Source organism: Drosophila simulans, chromosome 2L (genome assembly GCF_016746395.2).
Source record: "Drosophila simulans strain w501 chromosome 2L, Prin_Dsim_3.1, whole genome shotgun sequence".
Lineage (NCBI taxonomy): Eukaryota > Metazoa > Arthropoda > Insecta > Diptera > Drosophilidae > Drosophila > Drosophila simulans.
The window spans coordinates 21,557,744-21,569,804 of NC_052520.2; the positions used below are offsets into that span (position 1 = coordinate 21,557,744).

General features: G+C 43.2%; 1 long non-coding RNA gene across 2 annotated transcripts; it reads left to right on the top strand.

Annotated features, from left to right (window-relative positions):
• The first annotated feature begins 9,312 nt into the window (after positions 1 to 9,312).
• Positions 9,313 to 11,263, top strand: LOC27206902. Of its 2 annotated transcripts, XR_001600198.3 has the most exons (3): positions 10,539 to 10,689; positions 10,785 to 11,023; positions 11,082 to 11,263. It is a non-coding gene; the product is annotated as an uncharacterized LOC27206902 (long non-coding RNA). The 2 variants fall into 2 exon arrangements; XR_001600197.3 differs by having other exon boundaries at positions 9,313 to 10,689; positions 10,785 to 11,088.
• The last annotated feature ends 798 nt before the right edge of the window (positions 11,264 to 12,061 follow it).

Genomic DNA, 12,061 nt, shown 5'->3' on the forward strand with positions numbered 1-12,061 from the left:
TCAACCAACCAATTCGGAGGGCGCCATCTGTGGCTGCTCCGATAAATGAATCGACCTTCGGCCTCGAATGCGTCACTTAAATTCTGACAGGTGACGCCCACAACTTCTGTGCTTATGCGTCATTATTAACACGTCATAACTTAGCACCAGCCGCAGCCATAAAGGTTATCGAGGGAGGAAACCATCGGGCCACTTAGTCTGCGCCAGGCTCCAAAAGTTGCCATCAATCAACGCCGAAAGTCCGTCCAAAGGATAAGCAAATGACGGGATGCAAGTGAGTCCTCCAAAGGGACGACAGGTGCCTGGTGGCGGGATGGGAGGGGCAAGTCGAACCTCACCCCTCAACCTCAATGCCGCTTATTTATGCAGAGCGCGCGGGCAGGGCGAAGCCGCAAAGTGATTTTAAATGGGGCCCATACACCAAAACACCGAAACACCGAATCACCGAAGCTCTGAAACCCTGCATCCGGAGTCACAGGCCGTCAAAGTTCTGTTGATGTAGTCGTTCTCGGGATGTTGGCCATGGGAGCTCGGCAGACTGGGTGAGCTCCCGTTGCCGAGCCATTAAAACACGTTGTCTAAAAAGAAAACAAAGGGCAGCCACATGGTTTACTCTACCATGCCATTGGAAAAGACTGTTAATTGAAAAGATTGGCAAAGAAAGAAAAAAGGGATGTGCATTAATTTATGAAATTGAGACGGTGTACATTTTAGCATTATTGATTAACGAATTGATCTTTTCAATAAAATATGAACAAGAAACACATTTTGCATTGCGGTTTTATAACACTGGCTAATACATTTAATAGAGCTCTAGGATTCCACACAAATCTAAGACACTTGATATTGGTACAATAATATGAAGCATGCCTGAATCTGGCGCCGAATCTATTGTAACACAGACAAAAATCCATATTAGCATTTGAACATATTCAAAAAATGTCCCCAGGAACCGTGCTTCCAAATAAGATGCTCTCCCACGATATGTGCAATTTTCTCAGCCAAATAGCAAAGGAAGAGATACAATGAAATCATAACGCTACAAAGGACGTTTGCCTGGCAAAATTAAGCGAGGTATGTTTTGTCTTCCGCTAGCTGGATTCAATTCAAATTCAATTTTAACGCAGCCGATTCCCCGTTGCAAAAGGGTCCGACCATCGAATTCAATTCGCAAATGCTGCAACTATACTGCGGACCAGGATGAAATTATGGCCAGATCCTTTAGCAGTTTTTCCAATTTCCTCGCTTGGGAATTGTCCTCCTCTGTTGTCGCTCGCCTCCGCCGCACTCCACTGCACTGGCCCATAAAGCGCTGAAAATGCTCCATGGAGTAAATCTAATTTTGCAGGACAAGTGACTGTCATTGATTGTCGATATTTAGGAGCCCGGCAACGCAGCCGCCATGATGACCAGAGGAGTGTCCTGGCCTACCCCATGTGTGTGTTGTGGCTCACAGGATTGTTCCAATCGTCAATCGTGTTGCGCGCCGGCCAGCTGCACTCAATTGGTGACTTTGCGGAGACCACAGCAAATGAAGCACGGTGGGTCGTGAATTATGCAAGCCATTAAGCTCTAAGGTATGGGGTATCTATAAATTTATAACTTCAAATAAATCTTAATAAAGATCTGATGAACTGCCTCGTGTTCTGTGAGCTTTGATTCAGTTGTGTATAACAGTATTTCTTCCAATTCCACTTGATAAGTTCTTGATTACACCCACCGTACCAAACCAATCCGACTTTGCCGATTAGTCGTCCTGGCTTAAAACGCATCATTTCATACCCGATTGGACAACAGCGGTGTTGGTCAACCCAACAACTAAGCCACCCAACTCAATCCAATCCAATTCTGCATCCGATCCGATTCGCACTCCCGGCCAGGAGGACACCTTCTGAAGGCTGTACACTGTGGGCGGCATGTGTTCAGTCGTCCGAGTGCGCTGGAATGTGCGTCTATGTTTTTAGAAAATAAAATTGCATTTTCATGAACCTTTTGGGCTTGGAATTTATCTGGCGCACAGATTTCACAACGGCGACCAAATGGGCAGGACACGCACGATGCATAAAGCGCATAAATAGCTGCTCCCGGTACGGCCTGCCCGCCCCCACACCACTGCAGTCCACCGAAAGTCGCCCAACCCCCCTGGAACATGGGTCCGGACATGCGTGCATATTTACGAGTCGACTGCGGCAGCATCAGCTGCACCAAAAACTCGATTGCCCGGTCAAAGGACTGAACATAGTCCTGTGGCCAGGAGGCCGGGGGTTTCAGGAGGGAGTCCGTGGCCGTTAGCCTCCCATTTGGCGTCACAAAATAATTACCAGAGCCAGGGTGATTGAGTTGGTAAAACGTTGCACTCGATTTTGATTTTTTGGTCAAGGGTTGGGGTATGCGGGGAGAATTTATGTGGATGCCATTGGTAGCTCCAAAGTCTCCGTAGTCGGCTTTTAAGCTAATTTCGGCAGCATCCTTTGGGCACGGACCGAAAAACCAGACCGAAACACATTTGAGTGAGTGAGCAAGATTTAGTGGCATGCATAAATGCCAAAAACAAAACGCTCCTCTACCATCCACGGATGCACCAATGACACACCCCCAATGCGTTTTGCGGCATGGCCATGAGTGGTATATGTGTGTTTGGACTTTTTGGGAACCACATCCAAACAGACCATTTACTATGGAACAATTCTGGCTCCTGAGCAAGTGCAGCAGGGAACCTCATGATTTTCCCATAAATGCCACGGCAACAAAGATACGACGAGCACCAGAGAAGACAAACGAAATGTAGCGCGTTTTGGCAAGGCAACAAATAGATTTAACTATGGTAGTATTACTTCATTTTTAATTTCCACAAAATCATTTTTTATCTTTTATAGATCAACTTTTCTTCCTACATGTTTGTTGGGACATTAATATGTTGGAGAAGAGGTGCATTCTATTTATACCTTGGGAGTCTAGTTTGGTATAGAAAAGTTACCCACGGTTTTACCCAGCAACCATAAGAACTGTCAGACACTGATATTGAAACTGTAATTGGAACAACAGAGTTTTCAAGCCTATAGAGACTGTCCATCAGATCTACAAAACTTAAAATGCAAGAAAGTTCAGATAAAGCGTGCTGAAAGGTTTTGATGTTTTTGTGTGGTTAATTGTATTGCCGTTTTTATATACCCGATACTAGATTCGTTGAAAAGTATGTAACAGGTAGGAAGAAGCGTTTTCGACCATATGAATCCCTATATAGCCGTTTTGGTTCGCTCCGCTGCCTCACACCTACTATATGGAAATCACTTTTCAGTATCATTTGTCAGCTGTCCAACCGACGTCAGTCCGTTCGGTTCAACTCGACCATTTAGTGGTTGTAGATGTGTCACCATCAACCTGCCAGCCTTCGAAGCAATTTAATCAGTCAACGTGCTTATTGTCGCCAACCAATTCGGCAAGTGCATCCTGCAGTTGGCTTGTCAGGTCCCCTGGTGACGTTGCTCCGCTGTCCGTCCACCTCTCATTTGATTTGTCACGCGTGGACTTCCCACCATATTGACACCCCTTTTTTCAATAGTGCCATTGTTTCGAGCCCGTTGGACTCCTCAAGTGACTATAAATCAGTTTGATTTATTTACCTCGGCTGCTCATCCATTTCTCGATTGTTGTCGTAGTTGTCGCTGCTTGTGGTTTCTCGGTTGTTGCTTGTTGAAGTTTCATTGCTGGATGACGCTAGTTGTCCCTTTTATGCGTGCTTCCAGCTTTACCAGCTCTTTTCAGAGCTCCCAGATATCAGAGAATCATCTTCCATCTTGCAGTGCCAAAAGAGCGCATGAATACTTCTAATCCAATTTAGCCGCCAGTCTCTGCAAGTGCCTGTATCGTGACTTTTGATTTCAAATTAAGATTATTCCCTGTGGATCGCTGTGGAAGTCACAGTTTCGTGTTTCGGATCGATGCAAAACTATGGTTAATTCGTTGGGGTTCAGCTTGAGCTATGAGCTGCCTTCAATTATATTTTTTTAATAACTATTAATATATATTGATTTGATGGACACTAATAAGCAAAGTTAGTATGGCTCATAGAAGTTATAAACATGCTTTGAACAAAGCGTCGAAAGAAGAAAGCATTTGTAAAGTTATATATTATATTGTGCTATTTTTTTGCCATTCTTCTATATATGTAAAAATCGAAATTGTTTGTAAATTTATTAACTTTTTTGTATTTAACTGGATGCGTTGCCAACTCAGTTGCAATCTTTTTAAGCAAGGTTTATCCTGACCCGCAGTTTTGAAAGCTATGGCATGCGCGTCAAAATACTCAGCCCCTGTGTCCGAGGCTGCAGAGTTAGTGACATAATTAAAAAGTGTCAGAGTCGTCTATGACTTCAATTACACAGGCGGACTACTCGACCGTTTCATGAATGAGAATGCTCGACATTAACGAGCCCCCGCCGATCCCCATTTTCAGATTCTTCTTAATGAATTGCGCAAACTATCTGCGCAAAAAGACGGGAGATGGGGAGAGTTGCCAACTGGGTCACTGCCTTGTGAGTTAAAATGCATAGAAAGAGAGGGAAACACCACCGAGAGCTTGACGGAAGAGCGGGATGGCTGGCAATGGAGACGAGTGGATTGAATGATTTATTTTTGACAGGTTTTTAACTTGAAATTAAAACGGTAAATCAATTTTTGACAGCGGAGGCTGCGACAAAGCTGCCAACAGCTCTTTTGCTAATGACGATGCTACCAACACCAGCACCACCGTGTGTGTGAGTCCGTGTCTTTTGAGTGGCGTTTGACTGTACCGAAATAAAGCGACAACTTTATGCCAGAGCGTTGTGGATGAGAGGACTGTTCCGGACGAGTGCCAAAAGTTGGCGACAGTCGCTGACGAAAAAGAAAGAAAGAAGCTGTCGCAACAAATGTTGCTGTCTCTGAATGGCCTCCTCACGCTTTCTCTGTCTCCGGAACCGAGTAGCTCTTGTCCTTGTCGCTTAGGATAGATCACATCTTGACTGATATGCTTTATGACTGTGGTGTGGCCTGGCAAAATAAATAAATTCACTCAGCGTTAAGCAAATGATGGGTCGGGGAAAGAGGCGCACATGATATGGATATTTACATAAATGATTCTCTGCCCCATACCCACATTTTGGCCCGCTTTATACGCTGGCATCAAGGCCATAAATTGTCTGACGCTTAATTCTCTGTCATCTGAACTGTAATAAATTAATATAAATTTCTTGTCAACCAGCTGCGAAAGAAGAATTGATCAGAGAAGGGCCTGTAGGAAGAGTTCTATGTTTTCTTCCTCTTGTATCTGTAATGGCAGAATATTTGAAGAGAAGTCAAGTAGAAGTTGACAGAGGGAACAATCAATCAACGCAATAAATTGCAAGTTTTATTTTTTATTTAACAAATTGCCCAAATATGCATTGAAGAACACCCAGTAACTGTGGGCAGACAAGCCCATTCTGATTAAAAGGTTCCTGCAAGTATATTAAAGATAATTGACAAAATATGATTTCTCATTGATTTCTTAGCAAATAAAAAAAAACGTACTTTCTTAGTTTAGCAGGCTGAATCTTAGTGTAAGCCAATATACTCGAACTGGTTCAGGTTTTAAGTACTTGTAAGTGTACTTGATACCTGTGCGGAGACGGAGTCGATCAATAGTTACAACTCGAATTCCGGATGAGACAACTTGAAGCGGAGTGTATATCAAGAGATTGTTCACACGGTCCAGCTCGAAATGATAATTGATGCATTCAAATCGCGGTGCGAGCTGTGATTGATTATGACAGGTGTGCCCAGTCATGTGGAATCAGAAGTTGAAGTCGAAGTCGGTGCTGAAGCGAATTCCGATGTCTGCCAATGTGATCGGACTTGATTGACAAGCAGGTCAAGTCAATCTGGTATCGGCATTAAGACTTCCGATCCGACATGGTCGTGGGGAGCAGACGATAGGAACACTGGACCGACTGGCGACAAATTTACGCAAGGTACGACAGATCCATTAATTGATGTAAACGCAGCCGCCCCATGAGCTCCATAGAACTCCAAATCAAGCGTCTTCGTTGCGTGCGGTGGACTGCCACTTTTGGCCGATATCGAGTATCGAAGTGATTTATGTTTATGTTTCGCACACACTGCCATTTGCATATATGTATGAACAAACATTCAGACGGGTAGATCGCGGCTTTTCCTTTCACGTAAGCCTAGCTTTCTAGCCTTCAGTCTTCGGCCACTGGATGTCAGTTTCCTAAACGAGACAATTTATAAATGCAGTGGTTCTACGCCAGCTGTGACTTGCAAACGCATCTCTGAATGTATTTTGTGGTTGCATAAAATCGAGGTTTTCAGGCAAATAATGTATTCTAACAAAGAATGAACGTTAAGAAGTGAATTTGATTTAAGCACATGTACCACGAGGGACACAAAAACGTACCTTCTAATTTTAATGCATCATAAATACTGATAACGATATTGGTGTATTAATGTTTTAATAGGTAACACTAGGTAAAATAGTGAAACAAAATACCGTAATATATCATGTAATAATCGAAACATGCGTATTACCACAACGTAAAATAATTTTGTTGTAATTTGCAAGGATTTTTTTTTTTTTTTATTAGCATTACTATTACCGAATCGATTTTTGCTTATCTATAAGAAGTTCCTACTGGCGGTCTGTTCTTAAAAACTCCATTTTCCAAAAGGCTAAAACTCTCGGCTAATTTTGAATTGTGTTCATCCATATTATGCTGAATCTCTCCTCTTTCTGGTGACAGCAATCCATCAGCTTTTGGGGGTTGTTTTACTTGGGTCGAGGTTTTTTCTATAGCAACCCTTAAAAAGTTATTGATTGTTGTCTGCCAGTAGAACAGAAGTGTATATTTTCAGGCCATAGCAGACATACATTTTGCTTTTTTTGGAAATATTGTGCAAACCACGTGTCTCTCTACTGCAGCAATTAAAAATGAAAACGTGTTGGCTTAAGGACAGGAGTAAGTATGGGTGCCTCAATTATGTGGAATAAAATGTTGAAACCCATTATGGACCCAAATCCAAATTTATGAGGACCATATCGCCCCGTATCCAGTTCCTAATTACTGCACATGTGATGCGCCTCATTCCCAACTCTGTCACATAGTCCCGCTGATCCCGCTTGCAAAGCTTTACAACTTGCCATTGCTTTCAGAACGCTCCTCGTTGGCCCACCCCTGGGAAGCCATCCCCGGATTCACTGGCGATGGTCCAATCCTGAAAACCCGAAACCCCGATTCTCGGCAGCTCAACGCATTTCTGGCTGGCACTCGTCTCATGTGCGGGTGTTGCGGACATATTTATGTCGCATTTGGGAACATTTCATCCTCATAAATATTATTCATGCTCTCGTTCATTTTTTCGAGGGTTGTGGTGCTGTGGGCCCCAACCGGTCTCTACAGCCCAACACCCCACATGGATTGCTGAGCTTTCAAAAGTGGAAAGGCACGAAAAGTTAGTTATTGTTGTCGACTGAGCATGTGAGGAAAGTATCGAGGAATCCGTCAGATAAGTGAGAGTCAACCGTACGAAGGCCTTTTCTTTCTGGTGTACCACTCGAATGGTACTCCCTCGGCGTTTCGGCCAGTAAATTGTCAAAGCGACAGCTACGAGGTAAGCGCAGGAAAAGAAAAAAGAAATAAGGCGATTTTCGACCATCATCGGTTTTTTGTAGTCCGCGGCATTGGCATTGGCATCGGCAATTCCTCCGGATTGATATAATGTTGCGTGTGATATATCGCGGTCCCCTCGACATCTTGGCTTTACTTCACGCTTATCGAAGTTGCTCTTTAGGCCTGGATCGGTTCCCTCTTCTTTCACTTTGGCGTTTCAATTTTTTGCATTTATCCCCACATCTGTTGAGATGGCATCAGTTTGGCACTCACTCAGTCAGCCTTACACATCGTGTTCACTCGCGAAGTGTCTCCTTCACCCTCACTCCGAAGTTCAGACTTTGCCATCAACTTGGATTCATTTTTCGCAGCCAATAAATCACCTATCTGAAGTTCAGCTAAAAGTTTCACACACGTCATGTGCGTCGGAGAGAAATCATACATTCTGGAAGTATATGCTAATTTAAATAATTAAATAATTTTAATAATTACTTAGCACTTAGCGCGTTTTCTGCCCCTCTATGTGTGGACTACAATCATAAATATGCATTCCTTTGAACAAGTTATAAGCATTTTAAACGGATAACGTAGTGTATCTTAATTTGTAGAATTGACTTCTATATATACTGCTGCGAGTTAGAGGTTTTTTAATAGTCACACCCACTGTGGCCATGTCAAAGTCAGTCCCAGCATCGATGTGGGCCCAGTCCAGCTAGAGACTCAAATTGGATTAGGTTTGGGGTTCGTTCGGTCTCCGGAGATTCGGTTCGATTTCCACATTTCGGCAGAAGTTGTGCTTTAAATTGCACTGACGTCAAGTTGGCAGCCTTCATGATTGTGTCCCTTTCACTGTTGCCTCTCTGAAGGAATCACTGCTCATCTTCTTGGGCTTGGGTTCCGCCCCGCGCTTCGTCGTCGCTTCCTTTGGTTGGCTTGCAGGCCCGGGTTGATTGTAAAAAGTGCGAAAGCGAGACGAAAGGCTTCTTATCTGGCGGGGCCCATCGATAGATGTCATCTTGAGTGATTTACCGTCAACTGGGTATGTTGTCGTCAATGAATTTTCCCTTACCCCACATCGAGGCCTGCTCTTCTTGTGATTTATGTTTGTATGTATATATTTACTTTTCGCTCGGCCCGAGTATCTCTTACATCAAATACATACATGTACATACGTGCACATACATGCGCCGAAAGCTATTAAGCGGAGTCAAACGCCTGGCGCAGGGCGATGCGACACTAGCTCGGACTTCAAATGAATATAAATTAGGAGGAGGAGAAAGTGCAATTCGGAATTTATTGAACAATAGCAATAGTGGTTTCGGGGCTTATATACGGATCTAGATCTAAAAGAATTAATTTTAATCTTTTAAAATGGACTTGATCGTACGATGTTGAAAAACTGGCAAATATATGCAGCAAGGGGATGCCAAGTGGCGGTGAAGCCGTAGGATTTACCTTGCTCAAGCCTCGCCAAAAAGGCTCCGGCAATCGGACCATCGATTCAAGAACCAGTTCGGTGCCCAGCGAACCCATAAATACGACTAAGTCGAATTGTTTAGTCTACCGATAGATTGTAAATGTGGGGGCACAAGCCAGATGAAAGCAATTTACATGACGATTATTGTTATTAGCATTGACATTCCGCTTAACTGCAGTACTGGACCCCAGACAATTGCAAAACAGAATCAATTAGACGCCTATATGCCCGATAGAAACACATGTCAGGGGTAGGCACTACCCCTGCAGATATAAGTACGAGTGTGCAATTATTCATATTTGCGCAGATGAATAAATTTAAGAGGCTTGGTGGCGCTGTAATAGAACACCTTGAAGGACTGCCAACATAAAGCACAAGCAAAAAAATATTCTTATAATTGTACTTGTAAGTATACTTATAGATTGATTAACGATATTATTTTTTGATGATAAGTACAGCCCATTCACATTTTGGTTTCGTTCGGTAAAAACGTCACTTTTATCCTCAAAATTAGTTGATTACTGCAATGACAAGTTCATAATCCTGTGATTGCTACTGGAGCTGAATGGAAAGATCTTTAGAAATCATCCTGAAGCCAACGGAATGTGAAAGAAGACCACCTAATGCACTCTCTTCGTTTGCATTTAGTTCCGCCAAGATGGTTATGGTTAACGTGCAGTTCATGAGTTTAAAGCAAAGCATATAAGGCTGTACAATTTATGGGCATTCTGCGCCGAGTCATTTGGATACGGGCAGATGAATTAATACTCTCGACGAGAATGGCAAATGTTGCATGACTGTCGAGTAGCCGCCAGCTGAGGAAATATCTGCACTTCCTGCAGCTATTGCCCAGCTCCCGCGCCTGTTGCAATTACTCATAATATCGTTTAAATTATCGGCACTCACATTGGCCGGACTTTGTTGTACGTGTTGTTTTGTTGTTTTCTAGTTTGTGCGCTTGTAGGTTTTGTACCCCTGCTGATGAGGTTGTTGTGGCTCTTGTTTTAGCTGTTGCAGTTTCAACCCAGAAGCGTTTTACCATCAGAGAGATCCAGAGGTGCAGTGAAGCCACCTTCACATCACGAGCACGCAATCGCGGTGCCGCCATACGATGTCAGCCACATGCAATGCGAATAGCAGAAGGCACCACATGTGGCCACTTGGGCTCAGGGCTCGGTGCAGATCTGCGCATGTGAATATGTGAATCCTTGGGACTAGATCAGAAAGACAGCAGCGATCCATTGGTTCTGAGTTTGGTTCTACGAGACACCAATAAGGGGTCTTCTATACAGTATTTATTCAAATCGAACTTCTTGAATAACGATAATAAAATACCTAACCAAAATGTTAGATAACCCAACTTAAATTGGTCAACGTACACGTCAAATTAATACGAGCATTCACAAGCCTGGATATCCATTATACCGTTTATCTGTATGACTCAGTTGGCCAGTTGTCAAAATCAGAAGACCAAACACGGATTCGAATTAGGCACACGTTTGGAAATCTGGACAACATACCTTAAACCTCTACCTCCAGCTCTCGACTTGCATGAATTACGCAGAGGTAAATTTTAGCCGAGGATGCAACTTGCGAAACGCCGTCACTTGCAAAGTCAATTTAATGCAAAATGTGAAATGTTTTCCATCTTTTTTGATTAGCTCTAAGCTAATCTTCTCGACGATGCTTCCTGCGCTGCAGTGACGCTGGCCTGACAATGGGGAGCAACGGAAGGAAAGCTATTCAGAAGGATTCTTTAATACGAGTCTGTATATTTTTCAGCACAGAGTCCTATCAATGGCCAGCTACAACAATGGTAACAACGATGATTGCCCAGTGTGTGGTCAGGCGCCAAGACGAATCCGTTCCAGCACACCCACTTTGAGATTTCAGAGAAAAAGTGTGTTTATTTAGAATATGAAAAACCGAAAGTAATCGATTTAATAAACTGTCATCAGCATGCGACCCACCGGGTAATATTGTATTACCGCTTGTCTGGTCCTCGGTCAGGTCATCTCAAGTCACGATAATTGCACATGTATTTCAAAACGAGCAAGTCGAACAGCTAGACAATCTGATACCCATTACTCTGAAAATAAATTGATCTCTGCTTGGAAATACCGACATCTGTTGGTGTTTTAATAAACTTTTAATTCAAAGTGCTAAGTTCGCTTTTAAAAGTTCTGATTTCAAAAGTTCCCAAGATCAAATCGGCTAGTTATCTCTATGAATAATATATATACTTATGCTATAGTCAAGTACACTATTGTATCCCACGAGTTATGAGTATTAACATTGACTATTGCTTTGGACAACAAATTATGTAGTGTCTTTCCTCTGCATATAGCGCACCACCATGGTAAAGGAATGTTTTATGTTTTATTTGAACTAGAGGCAGCATCAGAAATTTTTAAAAATTTTTTTGCTTGGCGGAAAATTGTTAAATTTTTAAGCGATTGCCTTTTGGAATTAGCTTGTGCCACTGTGCAGCTCAGCAAGATGAGGAGGGGGTGGACATCTTCAATGATATCTACGTGGTATCTCGTTAAGCGTTTCCATGCTAGCATCAGCAGCAGAAAATTTCATGTATGCTCTGTGAAATCCTTTATGTTGATTACATTTCTGGGTTTATTTTATTAAAAATACTCTCGCATCGCATCGCATCGCAATGCAAGGATAACACACACGCCCACTCACACCGCTATATGTGGAGAAGAAAGAAGGGAACTGAAGCGAGAACTCTGGCTCAGTCAATATTGGCAGCGTCTGGCTGCCCCTCTCAGGACATCCTGGCCGTCGTCCTTTCCATCGCACTGTTCCGACTGCCAAATGCACGTTGCGTGTTCGGCTGCAAAAATTTGCAATGCAGCCATCCCCCGGTCAGGTGGGCATCGATAAAACCCCAGCTCCACGGTTGCAAGTATGATGAGTGCACACA